The sequence below is a fragment of the Pristiophorus japonicus genome, chromosome 4 (genome assembly GCF_044704955.1).
Source record: "Pristiophorus japonicus isolate sPriJap1 chromosome 4, sPriJap1.hap1, whole genome shotgun sequence".
Lineage (NCBI taxonomy): Eukaryota > Metazoa > Chordata > Chondrichthyes > Pristiophoridae > Pristiophorus > Pristiophorus japonicus.
Window position 1 is genome coordinate 133278593 of NC_091980.1, and position 18623 is coordinate 133297215.

Sequence of the window (18623 nt, forward strand, 5' to 3'; positions counted from 1 at the left end):
GATGGATAAGGGATAACCAGTAGATGTAGTGTATTTGGATTTCCAGAAGGCATTCGGAAACGTGCCACATAAGATATTACTTCACAAAATAAAAGCTCACGGGGTTGGGGGTAATATATTAGCATCAATAGAAGATCGGCTAACTAACAGAAAACAGAGAGCCAGGAGAAATGGGTCATTTTCCAGTTGCCAAACAGTGACTAGTCGGGTGCCACAGGGATCGGTATTGGGTCCTCAACTATTCACAATCTATATTAACGACTTGGATGAAGGGACCAAATGTAATGTAGCCACGTTTGCTGAAAATACACAGATGCGTGGGAACGTAAATTGTGAGAAGGACAAAAAAAATCTGCCAAGGGATATAGACAGGCTAAGGGACTGTGCAAAAATTTGGCAGATGCAATATATTGTGGGAAAATGTGAGGTTATCTACTCTGGCAGAAATAATAGAAAAGCAAATTATAGTTTAAATGGAGAAAAATTGCAAAGTGCTACAGTTCAGAGGAACGGACCTGGGGGTCCTCCTGCATGAAACACACAAAGTTAGTATGCTGATAAAGCAAGTAATCAAGGCGGCAAATGCAATGTTGGCATTTATTTCAAGGGGACTACAGTATTAAAGCAGAGATGTCCATCTACAACTGTAGAGTATTGGTGAAATGAGGCCACACCTGGAGTACTGCATAAGTTTTGGTCTCCATATTTAAAAAAAGGAAAGATATACTTGCATTGGAGTCTATTAACTAGGTTGATTCCAGAGATGAGCAGGTTGGCTTAAGATACGTTGTGCCTATACGCACTGGGAGTTCAGAAGAATGAGGTGATCTTATTGAAACATACAAGATAAAGAGGGGGCTCCACCAGGTAGATGTAGAGAGAATATTTCCACTCAGCAGAAAACTAAAACTAGGGGACACCTCTTTAGAACTGAGAGGGGAATTGCTTCTCAGACTGTAGCAAACCTATGGATTCTCTACCCCAGTGAGCTGTGGAGGCTGGGTCATTGAACATATTTATAGCAGAAATGGACAGATTTTTGAAGAAAGCAAGAGTTTTGAGGAGCAGACAGGGAAGTGGAGTGGAGTCCATGATCAGATCAGCAGGCTCAAGGGGCCAAATGGCCTACTCCTGCTCAATTTCTTAGAGGATTCTGAAATTTTAACATAACTGTTGCACAGCTCAATGCAATTCCTGATTTAACATAACTAAGTTTGCATCATAGAAACTAAGCAACTTACAAGGAGACAAAACCCAGTCCAATATTCAACAGTTTATTTGCAGTAATGTTACATGTCACGTCAAGAGCTCAGGTCTCAGCTCTTTGTACAAAGTCACAAGCAATCATTATCTACAAGACAGGGGTCCTAATTATGTAAATACAAGTCCTAAACACAATAAGCTTGACGCCATCAGTCAGTCGAGTCACTCTCCCCCAGCATGTGCTTGTCAAACAGGTACTCTCCCAGGCCATTCTCAGGGGCTCCCAGTCTCTTCAGGTTGGTGATGTGATCTCCAAGCTTCTTGATCATCTTCACTTGTTCATCCAAGTAGTGGGTCTCCAGGAAGTCACACAACTGAAAGAGGGAAACTAGTTATGTCCAGCAGCAGATATCAAGGAATGTCAGCTTCCATTTGAGAATTTGGATTTTAATCCTCTTGAACTGGAGGATAGTCAAGTGATGCAATTGAGATTGATGGAATTACTGCATCATTAGATTAAACTTACTGCACAATAGGTGCTCAGAACCTGGGACACATTTACGAGTCTCTGTCTACAGTAAGTCAACTTACCCCATCCCTTCCCACTGCTCCCCCAAATAAAACAGAGAAAGATAACAACACAAAGCCTTTGGGCATGGAGAATGTTTAATTAAGGCTCAAGGACATCAAGGTTCCACAATCTCAGCCCATATTAAGAACTTACATGAGGGTCTGTCCTCTCAGTGGAGAGTTTGTGCAGATCCAAAAGACGCTGATTCACATTCTTCTCCATCTGCAACGCTCTCTGCATCACCTCCAGACCATTGTTCCACTCATCCTGCTCTGGTTTCTGGAAAGGAAAGTCTAACAGTTCATTTCAAAGTGGACTAAATAAACATTTGAAGGAAATTAGGGGTGCAATCAAAAGTCTACTTTACCATGAACCTATGTGCGAGAAATTAAAATTGCCATTAAGCAACGCAACCACTGCAGTCATATTGTTGAGGCAAATAGCATAGATGTATTAAAGGGGAAGCTAGGCAAGTGCATGGGGAGAAAGGAATAGAACGATATGCTGACAGGGCAAGATGAACAAGGTGGGAGGAGGCTCATGTGGAATATGAAAACCGGCAAAACCAGTTTGGCCCAATGACCAGTGTCCTGTAAATTGGAACTAGTTGCTTTAAAATGTATTGGGAACATTCAGTCTAAGGGGAACCAGACAGAAGGCCACTCCTTTATTGAATTCAACCTTGCTGTCCGCAAAAAATGATCCGTCCTCCACGCCGATTCTGGAATTACATCAGTTTCTCAGCATGCTCATGGTCCTCATCTGACTGCTCCTTGAAGAACTCAACAAAGTGACGCAGGGCAACATCATCCCGGTCAAAGTAGAAGGACTACAGTGGAATCAGAAGAATAGTTGGGTATTGAATGGCAGACTCATTGGCATGTGTACATTACATAAATTCAACCTCAAAATTTCACTTTTGTTCAAGAGTTCAAAGTCTCACTGAACTTGTATGTACATGGTCATGGAAACAATCTTGATACCCTTACCCAATGAAAAACCTTGGCCTTACACCAATGCCTTTTGGGGGGATGGGGGCCTGTTGGAGGATGGGAAAGTAAGTATTTCCAGATTTCCACCACACTTGCAGGAAAGAATACTTCCTGACTTCCCGTCTAAAATGTCCAAGCTCTAATTTTAAGATTAGATCCCCTCATTGCAGAGGCAATGTAGGGAAAGTCCAGGGAGTAATTTAGAATTAGGATATGAATTCTGAATTCCATGCATTGAGTGCAGAACGTATTCCAAGTAAACTTCAACAACAAGCTCAAAAGAGCCCATGAAATTGAGTCATTTAGATTCAAGATACTCAGAAGGTGGGCTGATTACAGCACAGAATTTAGTAAATTCACATTACATAGTCTCCATTGTGAAGTGGTCAACTCACCATAGAGAAATAAACATAGGAGGAATAGAGCTCTATGTTGATCTGCTTGTTGACAGCATCCTCGCAGTCCTGGTGGTAATTCTGACACACTTGCAAAGCCATCCTTATTTTTTTTTAAATATCTAAACTTTGTTGAAACAATAAACTGAAATTTAATCAACCTCAAACTCCTGTATTTATACTGAGGGATAATCCAGGGAGTGGCAATCTAGATAATGAGTGATCGTCCTCATTATCCAATCAGAAATTGCAACCTCTGAGAGCCAATCAAGTAAAGGGAGGAGGGGAGATGGACTCCCAGAGCCAATCAGATCTTTGAAGAATGAGCATCATTGGCTGACAACTCATTGAGGATCTCAATTGTCCTGACTTTCCTCAAAGACAGTTCAAATGTCCAGAATCACAGATTTAAATAAATCCTCTACTCTTTAGGCTAATCAATTGGGAAAAACTTATTATAAGTGCCCCTTTATGAGGGGGAATAAACAATACATTCCAAATCTCACAAAACTAACATAAAAACTTTACAAATTATAATTTATTTCCTGTAACCACGCTGCACTCCAGTCCCTCTCTTGCCCAACGGTCACGGAAAGCCTCAAGCATACCGGCAGACACCGCATGCTCCCTCTCCAGGGACATAACATAAGAACATAAGAAATAAGAGCAGGAGTGGGCCATTGGCCCCTAGAGCCTGCTACACCATCTATTAAGTTCATGGCTGATCTGATCTTAGGCTCAGTTCCACTTCCCAGCCCGCTCCCCATAACCCTTGACTCCCTTACCGTTCAAAAATCTGTCGATCTCCACCTTACTGGGGCAGAGAATTCCACAGATTTACGACTCTCTGAGAGAAGACATTCCTCCTCATCTCCATTTTAAATGGGCGACCCTTTATTCTTAAACTATGCTCCCTCGTTCTAGATTCCCCCACAAGTGGAAACATCCTCTCTGCATCTACCTTATCAAGCCCCCTCAGTATCTTACATGTTTCAATACGATCACCTCTCATTCTTCTAAACTCCAATTAGTATGGGCCAAACTGCTCAACCTTTCTTCATAATTCAACCCTGTCATCTGATCTCTGATCTCAGAGTGAGGAATGCCTGCAGCTGAACCACATCCGTGTTCAGCATGTTAAATTTGTGTAGAACCTTGGCTAGACAACACTTGGAGTGCTGTGCACAGTTCTGGTCTCCACAGAATCATATAGAATCACAGAATAGTACAGCACACAAGGAGACCATTCGGCCCATCGAGTCTGTGCCGTGTCATTCGAAGAGCAATCCAGTTAGTCCCACTCCGAGGTTCTTTCCCCAAAATCCCTGCAATTTTTCCCCTTCAAGTATTTATTCATTTCCCTTTTGAAGGCTACTATTGAATCTATTTCCACCACCCCATCAGGCCGTGCATTCCAAATCCTCATCACTCGTTGAGTTAAAAAGTTTTTCGTCATGTCGCCTCTGGTTCTTTTGCTAATCACCTTTATTCTGTGTCCTCTGGTGTGGTGTCAACGATCCCTAATAAAATTGAAGTCAATGAGAATCAGGGGTGAAAATGTCCACTAGCTGGAGTCATACCTAGCACAGGAAGATGGTTGTGGTTGTTGGAGGTCAATCTTCTCAGCCCCAAGAGTTCCATTAAGGCAGTGTCCTAGGACCAACCATCTTCAGTTGCTTTGTCAATGACCTTCCCTGCATCATAAGGTCAGAAGTGAGGATGTTCGCTGATGATTGCACAGTGTTCAGTTCCATTTGAAACTCCTTAAAAGATGAAGCAGTCCATGCCCGCATGCAGCAAGACCTGGACGACATTCAGGATTGGGCTAATAAGTGGCAAGTAACATTTGCGCCACACAAGTGCCAGGTAATGACTATCTCCAACAAGCGAAAGTCTAACCACCCGCCCCTGGAAAGTCCACAGCATTACCATCGCTGAATCCCCCACCATCAACACTTGGGGGTCATCATTCACCAGAAACTTACTGGACCAGCTACATAAATACTGTGGCAACAAAGGTGGGTAAGAGGCTGGGTATTCTGTGTCAAATGTCTAAGCTCCTGACTCCCAAAGCCTTTCCATCATCTACAAGGCACAAGTCAGGAGTGTGGCAGAATACTCTCCACTTGTCTCGATCAGTGCAGCTCCAATAATACTCAACAAGCTTGACACCATCCAGGACAAAGCAGGCCACTTGATTGGCACTGTTGTAGAGAGTAGAAATATATATATAGACCTAGGCATTAGGCACCTGCTGGATATTTAAAACTCACATAAGCTTAAATGGACACACACATAAAATGGCTGCCCAGGCATGATGGGAAATCAGGTAGTCAAGCTGTGAACTGTTGAACGTTCACTGACTGAGCAATAACCCTGTGAGGCCCACTGTAGGAATGCCTGGGATGCGGGAAGACAGAGATAAGAAGGAAACCATCTCCTGTGAACAAGGTCATAAACCAATTATTTCCCCAGGAAGACAGATAAGAGGGAGACCATTTGTTGTAAACAAGGTTATAAACCAATTATTTCTCCCAGATGAAAGAACTAGGGAGAGAACCTATAAAGTCATCGATCAGCCCAAGCTGACAATAACCGAACATATGGTTCCCTGGATACTAGGGGAATTCTATTGGGTTAAAAGAACCTATATGTAATCTATAATCGTTGTGATTGGCTTGTGTCCAGCCGTGATGGGCTGTGTAGCTGTAGTAAACTGTTTTGTAACTGTTGTGAAACATATAAAGGTGCATGTAACCCTTTGTTCTGAGGAGAGAAACCTGGATACGGTCCTGAGTGTTTCCTCCCCGCTGAGCGTTATTAAAGGCCGCCAGGCGTTGGAACCGACTCTGAGTGTTGAGTGATTCTTCAGAGAAAACACTAACGCTAACATTGGCGTAGTCGGCAGGATTTCCCGAAGTCGCTGAACGCACTTGGAGTAAACCCGGGTGAGTATAAACACAGACGATTTTTAAATTATAAAAGTGCGGAAGGTGGATGCTGGTTGATCAACACGAGGGAACGGTCCAATATCTCAAACACCTAGCCTGAGCCTGAATTAAGAGGACAGTAGTCCCACGTAACGGCCAGGAATTAAGTAGGTGCCGGGAACACACTTGGACCGTGGGATCGTGATACCGAAAGACACCTTCCGGACCCAGTAGTGTAATTGGAGATAAACCCCGGGGTAGAACCAAGCAGTGTGCAGCGGCTAACGGAATCCAAACCTGTGAACAGGGTCGGACCAACGGGCCGAGCGGTGGTAGGTAGTCGTTAAGGATACGTAGAGCACTGCGGGAATTGCTTAAACGCGTTTTTAAGAATTGTATAAGTGTGTGTAACAGCAGAACTTGTGACCTGACAGTAGCCAAGAGACAGTTTACTACAAGTCGCGCTAGAAAGAAAGCGGACCTCTGAGAGTAGATTCCTAACGGTACTAGTCCTACCCAGGAATGGCCATGGAAACGAATAAACTCGAGTGGGGACCAGAAGGGTCACTTACCCGCCACCTGGCGGAAAAACAAAAGAAGCTAATCGAAAAAATGATCAAAGCAGGGTGGAATCCTCAGGAACTACCAGCAAAGCAAAGGGAATGGTGGGAGAAGGAAAAGAAAGATAAAGAGGAAAAGGCAGTAATTTTGATATTGCGAGTGCATGTAAAGTTAACAGAAAAGGTTAACCGGTATGTGCAAATAAAAAGGAAGCAAGTAGAGGTTGATAACGGACAGACAGTTTTGCCAGTCCTGGCAATAAATAGCCCAAGTGCACCACCTAGTGAGGAAGACTGGGAAAGCCTAGAGAATGAAACGGATAGTTGCAACTCCATTAAAGGGGACGTCTTACCACCCCCATATAATACGATTAACTCGGCTCCGGTTGCCCCGCTAAAGGTAGAACATATACCCAGGATCCCAGCCGGGACAAGACGTCATGACAGTCCCGCTATACCCGCGCAGACACGAGTAACATACTTATCGCTGACCCCGGGGGACACGATGCAGTTGTTAGAGAAACTGCCACCCCTAGTGCCCCGCCATAACAACGCAACCTTCTGGCAGAAGCTCAAAGAAATGACAATTTGCCACCAGCTCCATAACCGAGATATCGCCGGTATAGTTAGGATTAAAATGCCAGAGAGTTACTGGGACAGACTAGATAATGATCACCAAGACGGTACCTGGTGTGCCGACCTGTCCTCTACAAAAGAGGAGCAGGAGGATTCCATGATAGAATTTAAAGCGAACGTGATACGCGTTTTAGGCCAGGTCCCCGTAAACTGGAACGCTATAGTGGGAGTAGTACAAAAGAAGGATGAACGAGCACCAGAATACGGGGCAAGGAAATTTGAGGCGTTCTTAGCACATGGCGGAATACCCGGAGCCGACCGGCAGAACCCGGCTTTCATACAATTGTATAAGGACGGACTAAGCCCTGCACACCAAGCCATCTTAAAAACAGGCTTGGTGATATACAATAATTTTGATGACCTGGAAAGATGGGCGACCTCGGTAGATAATCAACAAAGATCCAAAGTAGCCGCAAGTACAGCGGAGGTCTGTGCAGCCACTGACAAAAAGGCGGCTGAGACATGCTATAATTGTAACAAGACGGGGCATCGCCGCGCCGAGTGTAGAGCCCCAAAACACAACGGACGAAAAAAGTGTAGTAATTGTGACCGACTAGGCCATGAGGCAAAGGACTGTTGGGCCAAGGGAGGTGGCAAAGAAGGGAAGGGACCTAGATCGGGAAAAACGATCAATGAAAGAGCCCCGGACGTTAGTGCCCTCGGGAACCAGCAGCTGCTGGACATCATACAGCAGCTGACCCAGAAGCAGGCGAGTCCCCAATGAATCGCATCGGCCCCCGGCCAAGAACCCGATCCCCGTATGTGGATCAACGCATCGTTAGGGGGCCGGCGATGCGATATGTTGATAGACACCGGGGCGTCGGTATCAATAACGAACATCGACTTACCTACTACCCGAAGATCCATCACGATCCAAGGGGTAGGGGGGGACAGGACCACCGCATATCAAAGTGAAACCCAAGTGCTAGAGGTGGACGGTATAATGATGCCGGTCCAGTTCTGGGTATGTAAAAACTCAGAGGGCACTATACTAGGGATGGACCTACTCCGCGAATTAGGAACGATAGTGGATGCGCAGCGAAGACGGGTAACCTGGAAAACTACGAAAGGGTACAAGGATAAAGTGGCCAGGAAATGGGCACTAGTAAAGAACATAGCCACATTGGGTAAAACGGATACTCTGACGAGAGACTGGTCTAAGGACGGGATGTTGGGATTACTGTGTCAGGCTATTCCGGGAGTTTGGGCAAAAAGCAAACAGGACTGCGGACTTGTTGACATGACACCGGAGAAGGTCACGGGACCGGTACACCCTCCCCACAAGCAGTACCCTATCAAACCAGAGGCCATGCGGGCCACTGAGGGGATAATAGAAGCCCTGGTAGAACAGGGCATATTACGACAGACCGTGTCAGTCACGAACTCCCCGATGTGGCCAGTTAAAAAGCCGGATGAAAGTTACCGACTAACGATAGATTACACAGCCCTGAATAAAGTTACACCCAGGGAACACCCGATTGTGGCCAGCCCAGCGACTATCTTCAACGGTCTGAATCCGGAACACAGGATTTTCACCATTTTAGATATTGCTAACGGATTTTGGTCAATCCCGCTGGACCCGGAGTCTCAGGAGAGATTCGCATTTACATCCAGAGATAGACAATACACATGGACCCGACTCCCTCAGGGATTCCATAACAGCCCGAACATTTTCCACCGAGTCATGAGTAACGCTTTGGAATCATGTAACCTAACCCCGTATAATAGCACAATCCTTCAGTACGTGGACGACATCCTGATAGCCTCATCAAGTGACCGAGAGCATTTAGGGGCCGTAGCCATGGTTCTAAGGACTCTAGATAAGGCAGGGTTTAAAATAAATCCAAAAAGGCGCAGATCGGACAAGCCACGGTTCGATATCTGGGACACGATATCAGTCAGGGAAAAAAGACTCTTCCGAAAGACAGCCATCGCTGATATGCCCCGACCAACTACGGTCCGGGCAGTGCGGCGGGTGATGGGTTTGTTCAACTATTGCAGGAATTTCATTCCTCAATTTGCAAACATAGCCGAACCCATTCAGCAACTAGTGAAGGGAGGAAGACCAGGAACAGAGCAGGTAGACTGGGGATCGGAGCAAGAGGAAGCCTATGGGAAATTAAAAGCCGAATTGGTAGCAGCCCCAGCGCTGAAGCTACCGGATATGACAAAGCCGTTCCATGTATATTATGATCTCGATGGAGGTTTTTATAGCGCCGTCGTAACCCAGGAGAAAGGGGGGGTAATGAGACCAGTAGCGTATTACTCAACACAAGAGTCCCCGGTAGTGAAGGGACTCCATCGGTGTGTGGCTGCCCTCGACTGTGCCGCTTGGGCTGCCAGAATATGCGAACCAGTCACGATGTCGGGGCAGATAATCTTACACACGAAGCACACCATAGTGGAATTGCTAAATACCGGGAGGTTAAAAACAGTGTCAGATGCGCGACGAGCTACCTGGGAGGCAGTACTATTACCCAAAGACCAGTCCATACAAATAATCAGGGATATAGGTTTTAATCCCGCGGAGGGAATAGTGACCGAAGGTGAACCCCATAGCTGCAAGACTGAGATAGACGAAGGAACAGAAGGGGGAATAGCCGATGAACCTCTGAGGGACCCCGATTTAACCCTTTACGTTGATGGGTCCCGACGATATATCGACGGAAAATTCCGCACCGGGTGGGGCGTGGTAGATCAGGATGGTGCCACCCTCCTGCGAGGAGCACTGGAAGGAACAGTGGCCGCCCAAGTGGCGGAGTTGGTAGCGCTGGCCAAAGCCCTCAAATGGGCACAGGGGAAGCGTGTAAATGTTTATACTGACAGCCGGTATGCATTCGGGGTAGTACACGACTACATGATAGCCTGGAGTAGACGTGGATATATAACCTCGGGGGGGGGACACATTAAACACGAGAATATAGTTCGGGAGCTGGGCGAAGCCGTCAAAAGGCCTACGACGGCAGCAGTAATAAAGATCAAGGCACATCAAAAGGTAGAGACCAGGGAACAACGGGGAAACATGTTGGCAGATCAAGCAGCTAGGAGCGCGGCAGAAGAAGATGAGCCCCAGATAATTAAAGTGGCCATGATAGGACCAGGAGAGCTAAGTGTCCGTAAGATACAGGAAGAAAGTAGCTCGGAGGAACGGTCACAATGGGAAAGTCAAGGGGCTAGCATTGGGGAGGACGGGGTATGGAGGAAGGGATTACAAGTAGTCGCCCCGTCCTCAATCCAGACCGAACTACTCCGGCTACACCATGAGCCGGACCACACTGGGCGAGACGGAATGCTGAGCCGTCTGCTCAAAGACTGGTGGTGGGCCGGGGTAGGACGAGACGTAGCCAAGCATTGCCAGCGCTGTATAGTATGCGCACAGCATAATCCAGGCAGACCCATAAAGGTCAGAATGGCACATCAGACACGTCCCAGGGGCCCGTGGGAGAATCTACAAATTGATTTCACAGGGCCCCTACCCACCAGTCGGGGAAAGAAATACTGCCTGGTCATTATCGATCAGTTTACCAGGTGGGTTGAGGTTTTTCCCACCCGGGATTGCGGAGCATCCACGGTAGCGCAGATTCTCGCATTCGACATAATCCCAAGGTGGGGAGTGCCCCTTCAAATTGACTCGGACCAGGGGACGCACTTCACAGGACAGGTCATGAAGCGGGCATGCGGTCTGCTTGGAATCCGACAACGGTTCCACATCCCGTACCACCCCCAGAGCTCAGGAATGGTGGAGCGAATGAACCGTACCCTTAAGACAGCAATTGCCAAAGCTATAACGGAGACCGGGAAGGGATGGGTAGACGTTTTGCCCTGCATATTAATGAGACTTAGGGCTACCCCTAACCGAACCACAGGACTGACCCCCTTTGAATTAATGACAGGAAGGGCCATGAGACTTCCTGAAGGCATCATAACAGGGGGGGAGGAAATGGGGCCTCTACGAGATCGGATTAAACAATATGTAAAACAATTAGATTCACAGCTAAAGGAACTAAGGAAAGAGGTGGTAGAGCAACAGGCCCTACGGGACTTGGAGACCCAAAACAACGGGAAGGCTGACGCATCCCTTCCACAGGTAGGCGACAAAGTATTAGTACAGGTCACTCCAGGCAGGACGGGGTTTGCCCCGAGGTGGACCGGACCGTATGACATCATTTTGACAAGCGACACGTGTGCATGTGTCGATATGAAAGGAAAAGGCCGGTGGAAGCACTGGTCACAACATAAAAGGTATAACCCAAAAGAATAATGGCCGAACCAAGGGTGATACGCCTAGACGAGACGGAATGGTATGCTGTAAAGTACCAGGAGTGGTTAGACACCCTTTCGGAAGGGGTGTTCGGAGAAATAGCTTTAGCTTTAATGTTAATAGGAGTTTGGGTAATATTTAAGTGGGTAAAGACACGGGCGAATGCCCCACAGATTCAATTCGAAATGGTTCAATTGTAACCCTGTGCTTCTGATTTTACAGGGTGACCGGGACACTCGTAGAGCAAAAACTTTAACCCCTGGTGACGACCAGGCAGTCTGTTTAAAATTACAGATAATACGTACCGAAATGGGAATACGGACGACGCTACTCGTAATATGGATAGCCCTGCGACATACACGAACCCTGGGCAACACCGACGGACAGCAGAGCACGCTGGAAATAAACAATTACATGAACTATGGAGTGTTGTTCAATTTGACGGACGGAATATGTGTTCCAGCGACTAAGGATTGGAGCAAGGACAGAACTTATTTTAATGCATGGTTACAAGTGAATCCTAATAAGGACCGGGTATGCGTACAGTGCTCCACGGGTATAAGGAGCAGCTGCATTAAACGGAGGGATGTCAAAGGGCCCGATGAATGCACTTTCGGCATAATTTGCGCGCCTCCAGGACAATCCCAGCAAACAGTCATCCGCAAAAAGGGCATGGGGCTGTGTGGGTACTACGAGGAGGTGGGGGCGGCTGCTATATCATTGTATGTATGTTTCTCACCCCCTGCAACACCGCGCCCCATAAGAACCACTACATTGCCCGAGGAACTGCCTTGTCCCATAACTACTAAGGGACCAGAAAATGGGATTGCAATGTACAACGAAGGGGAATTATTGTATGATAATGTTAAACATGAAATTGTGCCTGTTCTGATCAATATTTCAGGCATCCAGATGCCGGAATATTGTACCGAACAGTCAAGGAAGATGTACAATGTATTAAGTAAAGTCGTAATGCAGCAGGCTGCCGATGCCATGGGTGCCAGTAAGTTCCGGGGACAGGGGTTAGCCCCCAGGGTGAAGAGGGAAATAGTTAATGATGTTGCTACCGTTTTCAATACAGGGACCTCCGTAGTGAACTCGATAGACATACAAGGGTTAAATGAGAGGGTGGAACAGCTTAAAGGGGTGATGAAGGGGTTATTGGAGAGGGTGGAGCAAAACCAGGAAGACCAAGCCAACCTAGGAAAGGAGGGTGCCGAAATCCAGTTGGATGGCATCTCAGTCCTGGAAGCTCACGCCAAAACCATCAATCACCTCATTGATAGAGAACAAGAAGATACAATAAAGCAAAGACAGGGGCAACTCTGTCATGCTTATGGTCTGTGGATGGTGGGACAGATCTGCCACAATCTCGACCAGATCCAACGCGGGGAAGTACCCGATTGGATAGACAGTTCACATTTAGCTCAGTTGGCGAACCAAAGGGGGACACTGGATAATTGTACTCTGAAGGGACTGACCCGAGTATACCCCGCAATTCCAGATTGCCAGATGGGTAGGACTACCGGGATAGGGATAGTCCTGTTGATCCCTATAGCAACGCCGGACTCAGGGCCGTTCCCCTTATACCAACTAGAGAATATCGGAGTAATACGGGAAAATGTCTCCATACGCTACTACCTAACCACCACCTCTGCCGTTCATCGAAACAACATACTTACTGGGATTTCCCTAGCAGATTGCAAGCAAAGGGGGGAAATCACAGTATGCCCTCACCCGGTGGGCCGAGGTGAACTAGACGAGTGCGGGTTTAACCGAACCAACGGGTGTGTACTAGAAATAGTGCCCGCACACATGCACTTCGCGAGGGCAGGCTACGGAGGGAGGGGAAGATACTGCGTCTCTACCACAGAGCGTTCATACCAGTATAATGACCTGCAGTGCCCTATACCGCAGCCAAACTTTTGCTTTACACCACTACGACCTGTCGCGATCGGGCAAGCACATATCACCCAGGTTAGGCGCCGGAAGTCCGAAGTTATTGAAGTAACTGATCAGCTCCATGATCATTTACAGGATTATGACGAGCCAGAGCAGGTCCCTATCCCACATCTAACCGAGGTATTACGGGAGTTGAGGCTCAGAGTGGGGCAATCCGTAAAACTCTATCACCAGCTACAAACTAAAATCAAAGAACTGGAAGAAGATACCGAGGTAGACTTACAAAGTCAGAGTTGGTGGAGAAAGGTCTGGGACTGGGGAATAAATGTGAACATCCACCCATGGATCCGAATTATTTCACACATACTGGTCGGAATACAATTGATCTTAGCAATAACATGGGGCGTGATGGCCTGCCAGGTATGCAGGCGCCACAAACGGCGGAAACGGACCAATCACCATTCCCTGGATATTAAACAAACCTGTTTGATAAGGGGACGGGAGGAGCTAGCCTTTGTTAATTTGATCTAAGCAACCGGGACTCCTGAAACCGCGTGACTGGCCAGCACGTTGAGGCAAGGAATACCGGGCCGTGCACAAATATCTGATAAAGGCAGTACGGTCGGTTAAAAGGGGACTAGGACTAGTCCCTTTACCGAAAGGGGGAATTGTTGTAGAGAGTAGAAATATATATATAGACCTAGGCATTAGGCACCTGCTGGATATTTAAAACTCACATAAGCTTAAATGGACACACACATAAAATGGCTGCCCAGGCATGATGGGAAATCAGGTAGTCAAGCTGTGAACTGTTGAACGTTCACTGACCGAGCAATAACCCTGTGAGGCCCACTGTAGGAATGCCTGGGATGCGGGAAGACAGAGATAAGAAGGAAACCATCTCCTGTGAACAAGGTCATAAACCAATTATTTCCCCAGGAAGACAGATAAGAGGGAGACCATTTGTTGTAAACAAGGTTATAAACCAATTATTTCTCCCAGATGAAAGAACTAGGGAGAGAACCTATAAAGTCATCGATCAGCCCAAGCTGACAATAACTGAACATATGGTTCCCTGGATACTAGGGGAATTCTATTGGGTTAAAAGAACCTATATGTAATCTATAATCATTGTGATTGGCTTGTGTCCAGCCGTGATGGGCTGTGTAGCTGTAGTAAACTGTTTTGTAACTGTTGTGAAACATATAAAGGTGCATGTAACCCTTTGTTCTGAGGAGAGAAACCTGGATACGGTCCTGAGTGTTTCCTCCCCGCTGAGCGTTATTAAAGGCCGCCAGGCGTTGGAACCGACTCTGAGTGTTGAGTGATTCTTCAGAGAAAACACTAACGCTAACAGGCACCCCATCCATTGTAGGAGGTGGTGTCTTGGTCAGGTTCACCTCTGACCTTCTGAGCGGTTCGAATCGCTCCCACTCCCTGGGTTCTAGACTCTGGATTTATTTGGGGGATGTGATAAAATGCAAGAGACAACTGGTTTGGTGCAAAAGAACTTTGGTTTTATTAAAGACAAGAAAAATACAATGTCAAACTTATAATTACTCAATTAAAGAACAGCACATCACACATTCAAATGGGTTACAGTGAATAATACACCTCCCACCTCTCAATACCTAACACTAACTAGATTAGACTCCAGGGCAAACATGGAACTATGCTTACCAATCCTTTATGGTCAGTTAGAGGTAGTTCGTGATTTTGGGGTTCATTGGATTCTGTAGGTTCTGCTTGCTGTACCCCGAACATCGGACAAGACTTCTTACTGCGCAATCTTCAGTTGGGTGGTGTCCGCTGATGCGGTAGGGTGCGTTTTGGACTTATGGGGTAAGTTTTCTTTCGTTAGAAATAGGTTTCAAAGTCCTTTTAGATAATGTTTTCACCTGTTGGTAGTCAGGACTTGGTTGTAGAGTGGAAACTTTCAATTCTTCGGTTTCTTCTTTGTGGAGTTTTGTTTCGAAGTTGGTCGATCTAGGTGCTTTTGGTGGTACCACGTTGGCTGTGGTCGGTTGCTGCCACGATGGTGATGTTCTTCCTTCTTTTCCGATTACAGGATGTCGAGGCTGGAGAAGTTAGTTAAAACTGCTGCAGTGGTCTCGCTCTCTTTATCGGATGCATAGCAAGTCTAAGCATCCTCTTTGTTAAAGCAGGGCCCAGTTATACGTTTTCAGCTGTTCTAATCTTCGCGCCAAATCAGCCCGGATTCTTTGTTTAATTTTGGCGGGCTTGATATTTCTTTGTCATATTTTGGCGGGCTCATTAAATGTTAACCTATCTCGGATGTGTCGATCTTCTAATTCTGTTTCTTGATGCAAATATTAGCTTTGGTATTTACAATATCTGTCTGTGCTTGGGATTTTTCATGCGAGCTGGATGTGCCATTCTTATTATGTATGGGCTGGAATGGTTAGCTATCTCTGGGTGATTTGTTGCTATGTTAATGTCTCCTGGGGAGAAGGATTTTCGAGTATCCACAATTCTCTAGACAATTTGCATTAGTTTCAATACCCCAGACAGCTTCAATATTCAAACTGGCTTCTTTGAAGAATAGTTCCTTTAGTTCTTAGCCCTGCCCACACAAACTCAAACTGCCTTGTAAAATCCCAAATTGGGTTAAAGTTCGTAGTTTCTTCCTTGTGCACTTTAGGATCTCAAAATTTCTGGTAGACAGTTCTAAATTGAATTTCCTTTCAAATGAGTCCAAACACTGGGGGAGTTTTCCCACGAATTTTGCAACCCTTCACCACCACCTTCAACGTTCACTGCCTCCACCACCAGCGTACCATGGCGGCAGTGTGTACCATCTACAAGAGGCACTGCAGCAACTCGCCAAGGTTCTTTGGCAGCACCTGCCAACACACGAGCTCTACCAACTAGAAGGATACGGGCAGCAGGCACATGGGAACACCATCACCTGCAAGTTCCCCTCCAAGTTACACACCATCCTGAATTGGAAATATATTGCCATTTCTTCGTCATCGCTGGGTCAAAATCATGGAACTCCCTCCTTAACAGCACTGCAGAAGATGGCGCATCACAACCTTCTCAAGGGCAATTAGTGATTAGCAATAAAAGCTGGCCTTGCCAGTGGCGCCCACATCCCAGAACGAATAAAAACGACATTAACATGGAAAGACTAAAGGAGACAATTTAATTGCACCCAGTGCAGTTCTCAGCAAAGTCCTTAATTAACTTGTAAACAATGGATTATTGCAGTTCCAGCATCAACAACATTTGAATCCATTCATAGACGAGAAGGAGACAAATGAGATCCAGTAGGATTTGGAAAGGTTGATTGCTATTTGATATGAAATGCACAACGGGATTGAATACAAATAGATACATTTTTGAAGGAGCTGCTGGTATTGGGTTTATAATTTGATGGAAAAGGCATGAAGGGGTGGAGGGGGGGTGCAGTTTCAGGAGAAGTATCTATTTAACTTCCAGATTGTCATAAAAACCCATCTGGTTCACTAATCTCCTTTAGCAAAGGAAGTAAGAACATAAGGAATAGGAGCAGGAGTAGGCCCTACGGCCTCTCGAGCCTGCACTGCAATTTAATATATTCATGGCTGATCCGATCATGGACTCAGGTCCACTTCCCTGCCTGCTCCCCATAAACCCTTATTCCCTTATTGGTTAAGAAACTGTCTATCTCTGTCTTAAATTAAGTCAATGACCCAGCTTCCGCAGCTCTTTGAGGCAGCGAATTCCACAGATTTACAACCCTCTGAGAGAAGAAATTCCTCCTCATCTCAGTTTTAAAGGGGCGGCCCCTTATTCTAAGATTATGCCGCTGGGGGTAATCTGCCGTCCTTACCCGGTCTGGCCTATATTTGACTCAAGACCCACTGCAATGTGATTCACACTTAACTGCCTCAATTGCCTGAATTATAGACCTTACAACAATACACCAGAAGAAACACAAAATTCTGAGGGGAGTGGGTGAACAGCCAGAGGTCATGGTCCATATTGGGACCAATGACATAGGTAGAAAGAGGGATGCGGACCTGCAGGCAGAGTTTAGGGAGCTAGGAGAGAGATTAAAGGAAATAATCTCCAAATTACTCCCAGTGCCAAAAGCTCCTGAGTACAGAAATAGATGAATAGAGCAGATGAATGCATGGCTGGAGAGATGGTGCAGGAGGGAGGGCTTTGGATTCCTGAGAAACTGCGATGGCTTCTCGGGGAACTGGGACCAGTACAAGCCGGACTGGTTGCACCTTAACAGCACCGGGACCAATAACCTCGCAGCGGGAGGGGGAGGGGGGGATTGCTTGTGCTTTTGGGTTGGAGGGTGAGAAAGTTGGTTCTCAAACCAGGATCCGAAGCTTAAATAAAGGAGACTACAAAGGTATGAAGGCAGAGTTGGCTAAAGTGGATTGGGAAAATAGACTAAAATATGGGACGATAGGATAATAAGGAGTGGCAGACATTTAAGGAGATACTTCATAACTCGCAACAAAAATATATCCTAATGAGAAGGAAAGACTGTGAGAGAAGAGATAACCATCCATGGCTAACTAAGGAAATAAGGGATAGTATCAAATTGAAAACAAAGGCATACATTGTGGCCAAAACTAGTGAGAGGCCAGAGGATTGGGAAAGTTTTAAAAATCAGCAAAGAACAACTAAAAAAATGATAAAGAGAGGGAAGATAGATTATGAAAGTAAACTAACACGAAATGTAAAAACAGTTTCGATAGGTACATCAAAAGGAAAAGAATGATGAAAGCAAATGTTGGTACACTAGAGGATGAGACTGGGGTGGAAACTATAGACAAGTTAGCCAAACATCTTACATTGGGAAAATGGCGGAGTTCATTGTTAAGGAAGCAGTAGGTGGACATTTGGAAAAGCATAATTAAATCAAGCAGAGTCAGTATGATTTTATGAAAGGGAAAGCACATTTCACAAATTTGCTGGAGTCCTTTGAGAATGCAACGGATGGATAAGTGGGAACCAGCAGACGTGGTGTATTTGGACTTCCAGAAGGCATTCAAAAGGTGCCACTTAAGAGGTTACTGCACAAGATAAAAGTTCACGGGGTTAGGGTTAATATATTAGCATGGATAGAAGATTGGCTAACTAACAGAAAAGACAGTGTCAAGAGAAGTGGGTCATTTTCCGGTTGGCAAATAGAGACAAGTGGGGTGCC